This window comes from Dermochelys coriacea, chromosome 7, assembly GCF_009764565.3.
Source record: "Dermochelys coriacea isolate rDerCor1 chromosome 7, rDerCor1.pri.v4, whole genome shotgun sequence".
Lineage (NCBI taxonomy): Eukaryota > Metazoa > Chordata > Testudines > Dermochelyidae > Dermochelys > Dermochelys coriacea.
In genome coordinates, this window is record NC_050074.1 from 90,922,037 (window position 1) to 90,934,581 (window position 12,545).

General features: G+C 37.8%; 1 protein-coding gene across 23 annotated transcripts in view; it reads right to left on the reverse strand.

Annotated features, from left to right (window-relative positions):
* SGMS1 (sphingomyelin synthase 1) overlaps window positions 1–12,545 on the reverse strand; it is a 205,689-nt gene that overhangs the window by 39,203 nt on the left and 153,941 nt on the right. For 13 of the 23 annotated variants that reach the window (XM_043520041.1, XM_043520045.1, XM_043520037.1 and 10 more), the window contains one exon: window positions 542–580. The exons of 5 other annotated variants lie outside the window; for them this stretch is intronic. The gene's annotated coding sequence lies outside the window, so the exon portion shown is untranslated. Of the gene's footprint in view, window positions 1–541; window positions 581–8,158; window positions 8,344–12,545 lie in introns of all 23 variants that reach the window. 5 more of the 23 variants (XM_043520034.1, XM_043520036.1, XM_038408557.2 and 2 more) reach the window with 2 other exon arrangements.

Here is a 12,545-nt window from a genome sequence, read left to right on the forward strand (position 1 = left end):
CCAATGTAAGATTAAAAAGAAACTAAGTTTATAGCCAAAGCATAAAACTCTAGTGTGTGCATTTCCCATCAGGGAGAGAAAATCTATATCTACAGGGCATATTTCAAAATTGCTTTGACTCCTGCCAGGCAGCCTTGCCTCCCGTCATTTTGAGATTGTACCCTGGATGATTGGCAGCTGATGGGATAGCGTCTCAGGCAGACTGATTATATAACTGAAGGCTTTAAAACATTACAGTAAAAGTTTAAGTTAGTTTACAGCACTGCAGGCATCACCAAATGTTGAGCACAAGAGTCTTCAGCAATTGTGCTGTTGTATTTTGAGACAGTTGCAACCTCTGAGTAGATTCAAAGCAGCGGTGCTAGAACTAGGGGTGCAGCAGCACCCACTGGCTTGAATGGTTTCCATCATATACAGGGCTTGGAGTTTTATTCTATAGCTTTCAGCACCCCCACTATAAAAATTACTCCAATGCCATTGATTCAAAGGGTAGCCCCCGGGTGGAACACATTGTAATAATCAGATTAGAGGTAATAAATACCTGAATTACAGTGACGAAGTTCACATTCTGAATGGAAGACTGCAATGGAAGATAAAAAGATACTCTCAACACAGCTGAAACAACTTAAATGTTCACCTTTGAAAAGAAAAAGTATCTCTAATATCACCTTAATTGATCAGGACATCTTTAACATTCCAGGGAGAGGAAAAAATATTTTCTAAACTACTAATATAAATCCACCCACAGTTGAAGAATTCAGTTAAAACCTATGCAGTTAAACGGTAACACAAACAGAATCACACAGAGATAAATGACACAGGTGAGAAGAACTGAGTTACAGTTACACTGATACCTTAGTTATGTCAGATTGATAGTAGCTAAAACAATTATCTTCAGGTGACATTTGGGATATATGATAATAGTTATCTAATAAATGCTTTTTATAAATAACAATCATTCTTTGTATTATTTATGACAAACTCAAGGATGAAGATCTCTTTCTTTCAAACCTCATTTGTCTCATTTCCTTCCATTCAGTTCTTCTATTCATACCCATAAAACTAGTTTATCTATAACTTTTTCTCCTCTTCTGCCTGCTTCTCTGAAGTAGTTATGGAGAGACTAACAAACATTATTGTGCTAGGCTTTCACCTGGCCCACAATTTTGTTAACCAAACAGTTGCTAAGCAGGCCTTTGTTATGTTACTATGGAAATACCACTTTAACTGATTCACTATTGACTAATATATTCTGGGCTAACAAAAAATATACTGTACATTGCCAGTACACATTATCAGCACAATAAATATATCAGTATATATTATGCACATAATAGTAATAGAACAGCAGTTATATAGCCTAAATATAACAACAGTTATATAGCCTAAACACTTGCTCACTTACACTAAGTATCCCATAACTCCTTGGATTCACTGAAGTAAGTTATAGCTTGAGCAAATAGGGAAGCTATCAAGATCAGGACAAATGAATGTTTTACTAGAGCAAAAGGAAAGGGTCTTACTCTCATAGGCCTGTACTGGAATGTCCCAAAGGAAGAGGTCAAGATATATGATTTTACTACCTTAGTACAGACCTAAGAGGTGTTTTCATGTCCTTTGGGACCTGGAATACATGTGTTCGGAACCAAGAGATAAAGGGTACACCATGGTACCACAAAAACAAAGTAGAAAGGCTGGTTAAATCTAGTTTCAGATGACTTACACAGTATTTTTACTTGTAAAAAGGTAGGATATAAAAAGATGGCTTTAGGGGAATAACTTTGGGAGCACGCCTGCTATGTGCTGCATGGGACAGCTTCCCAGAGCCTGGTGGTATACTGAATCTTTTTCCTGTACTCTATTATTATTAGCTTATAGCAATAAACCTGACTGATATGAGTTATTAGGTTTCTTGAATACATTTCCTAACAAATTAAGTGTAATCCAGCAATTGACTATGTCATTTATCAACACTATTGAGTTTTCCTAACAAATTACTTTCTTCCCACTGTACAACAGAGATCAATTGTGTTTTCCCACAATATATATAACCAATATTCAGACATCACTCTGTATTACATAAAAGAATTGAAAGAATATTAAAGATTTAAAATCGAATACCCAAAGCTAGGACATGCCTGAATTAAGGGTTGCCTGTGTATTCAATCCCCTTGTGTGTATGCATTAAGAAACAGCATTTAATTACATGATCACACACTTCCCACACACAGAAACCTTGGCTCCTACATTCAGCCTTTCTCCTATAACGATGTATTGCCAATTCTTCACATTTATCACAAGTCACAACATTCTGAGAGATAAATGAATTTCTGATTTTTATTTTCTCTTGCTCAGGATTTCCATCACCTCTCATTACTATCAATGAGTCTGAAGCCACAGACTGCCCTCAATAAAATGACTGCCAGGACTCTTTAATCTTCGCAAGTGCAGCTAAGGCTCCGCTTAGCAAAGATGGTCACCTCCGATTGTTTCCAGTGAGGCTGAAACCAGGCTACTTTCAGGGAAGATGGTGGTCCTTTAGGTATCATATGAGGGGACAGGAGAATGTGGAGGTGCTGAGAATGAAACTGTGGAGGCAACAGTTAGCATAAATGTGTTGGGAAATGGAACAGGTCACTGAGGAGTTGGGCATGTAAGGAGCAATAGGCAAACTAAAGAAGGCACATGGGAATGGAGTATGAATGAAGACAGAGTAGGAGATGGAAGGAAAAGGGAGGAAAACATGGAGGGCAAATGCATGTATGAGCAGGTGGGGGACAAGAGATTGCGGGGAAAAGTGAGTGGTACAGCTGCTTATCCTGTCAGGTAGAGAAGGGGAAAGAATGGCAGCTCCCCACATGACAGGTATAGAAGTTAAAGCCTGCTCCAAGTAGTGAACATTATGGGGGTGGAATGGAGGGAATGCTAGGGCAGGAACCCTAGCTACTGCCTTTTTACCTCCAAGGCACAGCCATGAAACACAGGGAGGCTTTTACCCTACAGCGAGGAAAATCCACGTTTAGTTTCTCTCTCACTTTTCCTGACCCTGTTGGACCTACATACTGTGTGACACAACCAAAGCATTTATACTGCGCCAACCATCACAATAATGAGGTATCTGCAATACCAGGCACAGGTTGTGTGATAGCAAGTAACTAACTTACAATAACTACCTTGATGTTTTCAAGTTTACATCACTAAATTAAATGTTATTTAAAAGATCCTGAGATAAAATGAGCTGAAATCTAGGCTATTTTTGAACAGTTGAGATATGCAACTCATCTTCCACATCAATACAGATATACACAATAGACTTAAGCTTATTTTAAGAGGACTGAAATTGAGACAAGACTAACATAATACTCTTACACAAAGAAGTCAATTTAAGGTTGTGTGGCCAGCCTCAACATCGGTATTTCCTAATTTTTGAGTGCTTGATTTTGGAACATGAATGTTCCTTAAAATATAGTTTTATATGTAAAGTTCTAGTTTTTCAAAAGGGAAACCAACACACAAACACACTGGCAATTCCTTCATATAGAACCATATTGACTCCCAAATAATCAGGATTTGAACCTAGGACCTTTAGCTCTGCAGCATAGTCCTCTACCACATGAACCTGAGGAACAGCAGCAAACAGCAGTAGACTTTTTTCCTATATATGGACAAAGCCACTGGAGGATGACAAACTTTACTTGTAACCTTGTGAAACTGCTCATTTATCTGTAAAAAGTGGAAAGCAATATTTGCCTGCCTGCCTGCCTCCCAAGTCTATGGATATAAAGTCTTGCTGAATAATAAAGGATATGAATTACACAGGTACCTATACATACAACAGCTAACACTAGAACTCACAGTCTTCTCCTGATGCCCAGCACAGCTTCATTTCCCATAGGCTAAAGGGGTGTCTGCTGCTGTGTCCTAGCCAGAGCTCAAGTTCTATGGCGCCAGGAGGCATGCTCAGTGCAGTGGGAGAGTCAGTGATGCTGGAACATGCTCATTGCAGAGTAACAGTCCGAGGTTTTAGCAGAAAGCCTCTCAAAAAATCTACCAATTATGTGCAAATGGTAATTTTTGAGGCTTATACCTTACCCAAATCTGGTTGAATTTTCATTGGGACAATGAAAGACCCCAGCATTAGCCCCATCAAAATTCTAGTTTTCATTCAAAACCATGGAGAAGCTGGAGCTCAAAGAAGCAATTGAAAAAAATTAACATTACCAAAACTCTCCCTTCCCCAAAATATACCTCATTCTTGGAAAGGGCTGCACTTGTCCGAGAATTTCAGCCATAAGCAGACAGCGAGACCAGAAAGCTTCCACCCAAACAGTTAAAATTTGGCAAAATTACAAGTAACCTAAAACAGGAGTGCTCACTATAGGAAGTGTTAGACAACCTTAAATACATGTGTGTCACTACTAGCTCCACTATAATAGCGTATCTGAGGTGTGAGGCTGTATGAAATATTGGAGACTGTTTATAATATTAATGTTACCAATACTATAAAATTGCAAGGAATTTGACCAGATATGCCATGTAAGGTATCTGTGAAAATGCTGTTTTCCCAAGTATGATGAGCTTGTTTATGTTTGTATCACCTTTGTATTGTAAGTTATAGATATGTATGGTATTCGTATTTCCAAAATTGTGCTTTGTTTTTGGGTGACATCCCACAGACAGATTGGCATCAGCATTGCCTAGCATCAAGGGTCATCAGATTTACAATAAACCCATTGAAAGGAGCCAGGGTATACACCCTTATGACTCAACAGAACTTGTAGGGGCACGCCTATGGACAGAAAACTCTTCAGGCTTTTGCATGCCCATGTGCTGTATAGCTTGTGTTTGGGACACAGGAAGTACAAGCCACATGGCAAAAGGAATGTAAAAAGGCAGCTGCGCCATCTCCATTTTGTCTTCATTCCTGCTTCTTACCACTTTTCTTTTGAAACACTTTTCTACAAACTGAAACAAAAGACTGAATGAACCATCCAAGCTGTAAATGTATTCCAGAAGGACTTTTAAGCCAGAAAACTCACCAACACTGCTAAGAACCTGATATATGAACTTTGAAGTCCCTGTGTGTATCTGATTTCTTTACCATTTAAGAACTCTCTTCTTGTTCTTTCTTTTTTCTTTATAATAAACCTTTAGTTTTAGACACCAAAGAATTGGCTGGCAGCATGGTATTTTGGGAAGATCCAACCTAATATTGACCTGGCAATATGGCTGGCCCTTTGGGATTCAGAAGAACATTTTGTAGTGAGCCGAGTTTTTTTAATAACTTCCCACTGCACTGGACTGAGGTGCCGACTGGGAGCCAGAGAACGGGAATGCAATAATGGGGACTGTGTGATTTCTTTTTTTAGATTCTTGATAACCAGTGTGGGGGATCAGGAACACAGTTTGTGACTGGCTGGTGAGTCTGACTCCAGTGTTATTCACAAGTTTTGGTAGAATCTGCTCTCATTTTGCAGCCTGCCCTGACGTTGGCATTTTCAGTGAGGGCAGCCCATGCACCCCTGTGTCACATGTGGTTTATTTAAAATATTATTTTATTATATTATTTGGGAAATAGTATGACTATGTAATAAAACACTCACATGCATTATGAAAATGAAATCAAATTACCAAGTTTCTCTGTGGTTTATTTGCTTATTGAAAATTTGGCTAATAATTATCTGCACTTACATAAGCATTGTATCTAATTAACATGGAAAGTAACACACTATTGATACCAGCTATCTGATAGTTCAGAGGGATAAGGCGCATCACACCTTCAATAAACTCATGTGTAAATTGAAAATAAAGGGTTTTTCCTTAATTGCTTGTGAATGATTGCTGTCTTACTGACACTGAAAATGGAACTTCTTTAAGTATCTATAGAAGAAAATGGTTAGATGCACGTATAGTTTCTCAAACCAAAGGTGAGATCATTGCCCAAATCCATAACTGTCTGCAACTTAGCAACCTCCTTCCTTTCTCTCTTGGAGAGCATTATTCTGTCAATCACATTGAAAAAAAAATTTTGAACATCAGTACAGCGAAAGCAGTCAAGCTAGGCTGCAGACCCAGTATTTTTATTAAGGTAATTTCCTAAATGTTAGGGAACTAGCTAGTGCCCGAGTAGAAGCTGTGCTTATTTTGTAAATTAGGCAGAGTCTTAAAAGTAAAGATGGACTGCAATGCTGTGGAGTCTGTTCAAGAAACTCCCAGGAAGCCAGGACTATTACACAGACAGGTCATTGATTACCTACAAAACTGAAAACTGTACGGTGAATGACTGGATAAATGGACACAACTAAAAAGCTTTCATTTTTACAGCTTAAAAAATATAAAGTAAAAACTTCAAGAAAAAGCACACACTGGAAACCTGACCACTGTTTCAGCTTTATCTAATTAAAGATGCTAAAAAGTACCTAAACATAAATTCTTTGAGTTCGCGCATTATATATATATATATATATATATATATATATATATATATATATACATACACACACATATGCACACATATGCACACATATGCACTTGGTTTAAACAAGCCCTGGGAGTCACATGAAGCACATCACCATGTGTGCCACTGGCAGAATATTGAAAGTTGTGAAAAAAATTCTGAGCTGTACCTGGCCCTGTGACAACACACAAAAAATACTTCTGACAAGGTATCCTGTGCTGTAACAGACATATATAAAAACTGAAACATCTGTCTAACCTTCTTCTGCTAATCATCCAGAGGCACTGTGTTTTTGGTGTTTACTTATGCATGTAGATAGTGAGGTAGGACCATATCTTCTTCTGTGTTCCACATAGGAGATTGCATACACTGTCCACACTCAGCAAATATATAATAATAATTATAATGTAGCAGCAGTATCTGGGAAAAGGTACAAACACTGGCTTCAAACCTCCTCCTTTCTTCCACATCACAGACTCCCTTCCCCCAAGCAAATGAGGACTGGCCATGCCTCCCTTTGAAACCAGTCTAAGTGGGAAGATGTGATCAAGACACTGTTGTAACACTACTGGAACTCACCAAATTGGAGATTCTCTTGCTAGTTCTGCTTAATCAATTGTTCAAGCAGTTAGCCATTTAAGAAATACTTCGGCAGCTGTGGGTTACTTCTTTTTAAATACTGAGCATATCTCCAACAATCTAATTTTCTTAGTTGTAAACTGCTGACTATACCCATACAAGCAAACGAAACATTATAACTGGCCCTTGATTTTCCCTGGAAGAAGGAGGGAAGAGCTGTGTAGTTAGAAGGAGCTCAAGCCAGTAATTTAGGGTATTTAATAATTAAAAAAAAAAAATTCCAGACCGCAGATGTCATATCTGTCATCTAGAAAAAATTGGATTATTACAATTTCTCTCAGGTTCACAAGGTAAGTAAGAGCTTGTGTGGCGCCTCTGTTGAAAAGTATGGGGCTGCATCCCCCTGGGTTTATATCTTTGCTAACACTAGCAAAGTGGTAAAGCATACATCTTGAGTGGTTTAACACAAGAAAGAAGACAGCCACCTGACAAGTGGTAACTTTCCTGCACAGGACAAGCATGATGTGCCTTTCCAGGCTCAAAAGACCCTATGCAACTATTAGAAAAAGTATCGGGGGTGGCCATGTTAGTCTGTATTCAAAAAAACAACCAGGAGTCCGGTGGCATCTTAAAGACTAACAGATTTATTTGAGTATAAGTTTTGTGGGTAAAAACCCCACTTCTTCAGATGCACAGAGTGAAAATTACAGATGCAGACAAATATACTGGCATATGAAGAGAAGGGAGTTACCTCACAAGTGGAGAACCAGTGTTGACAGGGCCAATTGGATCAGGGTGGATGTAGTCCACTCCCAATAATAGATGAGGAGGTGTCAATTCCAGGGGAGGCAAAGCTGCTTTTGTAATGAGCCAGCCACTCCCAGTTCCTATTCAAGCCCAAATTAATGGTGTTAAATTTGATCTTCTGGACTTCCTGCTGGAAATGCCTGATCATGTAGGAGGAGTGCATCAGGACATAAAGTGGGAGCAGGGTTGCCAACACTATTTCAAAAACAAGGGACTGTTTTCTTAGCACCGCCCACCCCACCTCTCCTCTTTATATTATTATTATATTATTAATAATAATAGTAATAATAAATAATAATAATAAGCAGTACTCACCTACATTGGCCAGGAGTAATTTCTTGCTGCTTTTTGCAGCACTCACCAACTTCCAATCTTGTTGCACAGAGATTAAAAAAAATAAGGGACGTCCCTTGTAATAAGGGATTGTTGGAAACCCTGCATGGGAGTGAGATAAAAGACAGGAAAGAAGGAAACTGCTTTTTTCTCAGATGCAAAGGAGGCTGGGGGAAGAAGAGAAAGAAGTGAAAAAACCTGGAGAAAATCAGCAAGAAGGAGATTAAACTTATTCAGTCAAGAGTGTTTAAAATATATCACAAACAGATTTTATTTTAAAAACTTTAATAAGTAAGTAAAAAGGCAGAAAATCCTTAATTTAGAATAACAAAAAGCCATTATTGATGGAGGGTCATCAATATTTGTGATGAGCTTCAGGAAATCTAAATATCAGCAACATAAAAATGTTTGCCAAATGAAAAATAAAAGATTTTGCTGAAGAAATAAATCTGATTATTACGTTTACAAAGGAAAATGTAAAGGAAACTATGAATAAAAACTATCAAATGGTCTGTGAAATATGTACACTAATTCAAAATATTTTACAAAACCAGCCATAAAAAGTTAGTAGAAAAAAACCTAAAAAAACAACAGTACAAACATGTACAATAGCTTTATTGCATTTAATGTTTCTGACAAAATTAATTTTTTTTCTGCTACAAATTCATTAGCTGGCACCTCAAACAACTACTTCAGTAAGAGAGGAAAAAAACGGTATCTTCATTGAAACCACTCTTTTCTTATAACTAAGGTAAAAGCAAACAATTTTCTCACAGAATTAAAATTGCACAACTCACAGCCTCAGCCTCACAATGCTAACATTTATTTTCTCTTTTAAATTCAACTAGAAGAATAGGTGACACCTGTTCTTCCAAATGCAAATCTTCCACAGTGTGTTTTGGACTGTAATGTGCTTAATAAAGCTTTATATGAAAGCAGATGTTCAAAGGATACGGTTTAATATTTTATGTGACAAATATTGTATTACCAGTAACATATTACTTTAAAAAGTAGTTTCTAGTGCGGAAGTTTGTAAACATCCACTGAGCTAGAAAGAGGCCAGGAAACAATACTTATTCCTAATTTCCAGCACAAATCAGAAACAATACTTGAACACAGATCTTCTCTATAATGTATTGAGTCACACTGAAAATTGGGTGTTATGGTTTGTATTTCAACTATCTTCTGCTTCAACAATTGGCAACTGTAAAGTTGTGGGCAGGGTAGGAAAAATCCTATTGCATGAGTAGTCTCAAACAACCAAAAACCCAGGTAAGAGACAAAAAATTAACTTCTGATAGACAAACTGTTAATCCTTCATTTTCATCCTGGATGCCTGACTAGAATTTGATCTGCTGGCCTCTTGCCTCCATTTCCTAATGAACATGACCAACCTGCAAAACAAATAGGTGCTTGCTGGGTTTGCTATTATACAGTTTTTTCAGCTACTTATGGTGTTGACCCCTCCCGTCTTGGGAACAATGGGATAGCTTGTTTCTGCTCCCATCCTCCCTGCAACCACAGGCCTGGGAAAGGGCAGAAGAGAAGCCTGCCAGAGCTGTCCCCAAGGGAGAGACGACCCCACCCCCACCCTCGAGCTGCAGGAAGAGCAGAACTGATGTGGAGACTGGGGATAAACAGATGTGGGAGCAGGGAGGCTGAATTAATTGCTGGCCTGGAGGGTAGGGGACACAATTAATTAGAATTTTGAGAAGCTGGAAGCTCTGCACCATTAGGCAGTCAGTGAGAGCTCCAACAGCAGGGGCCAAAGTTACTTTATTCAATACATTTACAAGAGTTGGCAACACTTACTGTCATACACATTGGAGGTGGGCAGAGGGAATTCCAAAAAAATTAATAATAATCAAGAGACAGACCAAAATGCACAATGATGACCTTTTTTTAAAAATGTATGATTTTGGGGGGGGGGGGAAGGGGGTCTGACTCAATTTTTGATCTACTGGGCTTGGCAATACTATAGTTGAATTTCATTTGGAATTTGGGAAGAGTTCACATTAATTATTATGTATGTGCCTTCTCAAAGTACAGGATCCTGTACAGCAGATCTTTGGTAGAGATTACATGAAACTGTGGCAAAATTAAGGCCAGTTTTCATTTTCAGTCTCAGGTGGGGCATGTTAGTCAGTCAGCGCAACCAGGGTTTTTAATTGTAGGTCAAAACAGATCAGCAGTTTGCCCTTAAAAGAGAGAGACAATATATATAGAACTCAATTTTAATTAACAACCTATGTAGAGAAATCACTCAGACTAGGACTATGGTGATTTAAAAATAAACCAAGACCATATTTAAGATGCAGCATTTCTTGTTACTTAGCAACAAATTATGTACAGTATGTAAATCTTAAACTATCTTAGATAAAACCAAAAACATGCAATTTAATGGCTATCCATAGAAACTGTCTGGCCATCATGGCAAAATGGCAAATTATGGTCAAGGTTAAGATTTTGCCAAGAATATTTTAGGCTAAGTCACAGGCAATAAAGAAAAATTCACAGAAGCCCGTGACCAGTCCCTGACGTTTACTAAAAATATCCATGATAAAATGGGAAGGTATTAGGCAGATGCCAAGTAGCTGGGAGTTCCAGCTCCTGCCCCGAGGCAGGAAACTGCAGGGATCTCCCCTGCTAATGGCAGGGGCCAGGGAGCTGCGGGGGGTCGTCCCTGCTGCCAGTGGAGGCTAGGGAGCTCCAGGGGTCCCCCATGGCGCCAGAGCTGAGGGGTACCCAAGGGTGTACCTATTACAACACTGTTGTCTCCTGTTATGGTTTAAAAACATAATTCAGTGATACAATGTAGATGGGTCTTAACCATGTGTTTATAATTTAAATCTAGTTTAAATAGCACATACATACAGGCACAAAAAATTTCATTGAAAGTATTAAATTACTTCTACTTCTATGTCTCTATTTTCATGTCTCTTTATAGAACAAGGAAACTGTTACTAGTATTTAATTTTGAATATGTGATTAATGCAATTGCTTATGCAAAAGTACTTAAATACCTAGAAACCCTGTTTCCTTTTTTGGGGTGGGTGCAATTAGACTACTAATGATATATCTTAGTTATATGCTCTTAAACATATTTAGTCTCCTCATGTCAATATTCACATCTTGATATTTAAAATGCAATAAAATTAAACACACTCACTGCCAATCCTGACAATGATAAAACTCCAACCAACTGCAACGGAAGCAGGTTCAGACCCAAAATCTTCTGCTGCTGAGTACAATATTCATGACAATTTGAAGACCTATAGAGGTTCATTATTTATTTTGTTTCTCCATGTAAAGTCCAATACAGAGAAAGGCAGTCTGGATTTTAATTTCATATTTTCTATCCAAATTCACTTAAGTGTCTTCTGGCCTAAGGCTGAGTAACGTTTCTGTGAAGTTTCATAGATCCCAATCCACCTTTGATTATGCAAAATCACTGCAGTCTTACTTTCTGTGCCAGCTCAGCATTTAACCATATGCACACAAGCAACACTTTGGCTCAAAAGTGTGTAATATTCACAGAAGAAATTAGTGTTTTCAATGTGCTTAATATTTCTACATGTCATGTGTTAAACAAGTTTTTTTAAATTTGGAAGAAAATTTTAGACAATTGCACCTCCATGAAGCAAATAAATGGCCATTATGTCTGTCCCATGAGAGCAGTTAAATGATTTTCAAGGCCATAATCTAAGTTGCCTGAAGGAAATAGAGCTTGTTCACTGAGCAGTCACAAAATCTGGGAAGCATTTCTTGTTTTAAGTATTAGTATCAACATATTTTAAAGGTTACTGAGACAGTATATATGTATGAGATTTACACAAATATAAAAAAGATACAGAAAACAGGATTTCAGACATGTTACTCATATCAACTATAGCACTGTTCTAGAAATTCTGAATATTTTAATGAAACCATATAGAGATTAGCATTTCAAAATGAAGTTCTTCTGACCATCCCTCACACTTGTTTATTTATTAACATCTGGTTGCCTACTTTTTCTTTTATCTTCTGTTTTACATAAAGGTATTGGAGTTGTCACCGAGGACTGTGAAAAAAATATTAAATTTCTTCCTAAAGTATTTATAGAAGTATACATTAGCAACCTGCCAACTCCAGTTACTGATTCCATGGCATATGTTGTGTAGGGTTCTTCTCAATCACCATCTCTCTTTCAAATAATTACTTCATCATCTGCCATACGAAGAACTAAAGACTTTCTTTTTTCTGCAGCAGTAGTTTTTAGTCAGTGATGCATGGCATCAAACTGATGTATTTTGAATACTTCACAGCTAAACCAGAGATTTGCAGTGTACAGTTGCAGACTACGGTTTAAAGTACAGTATAAAATACTACT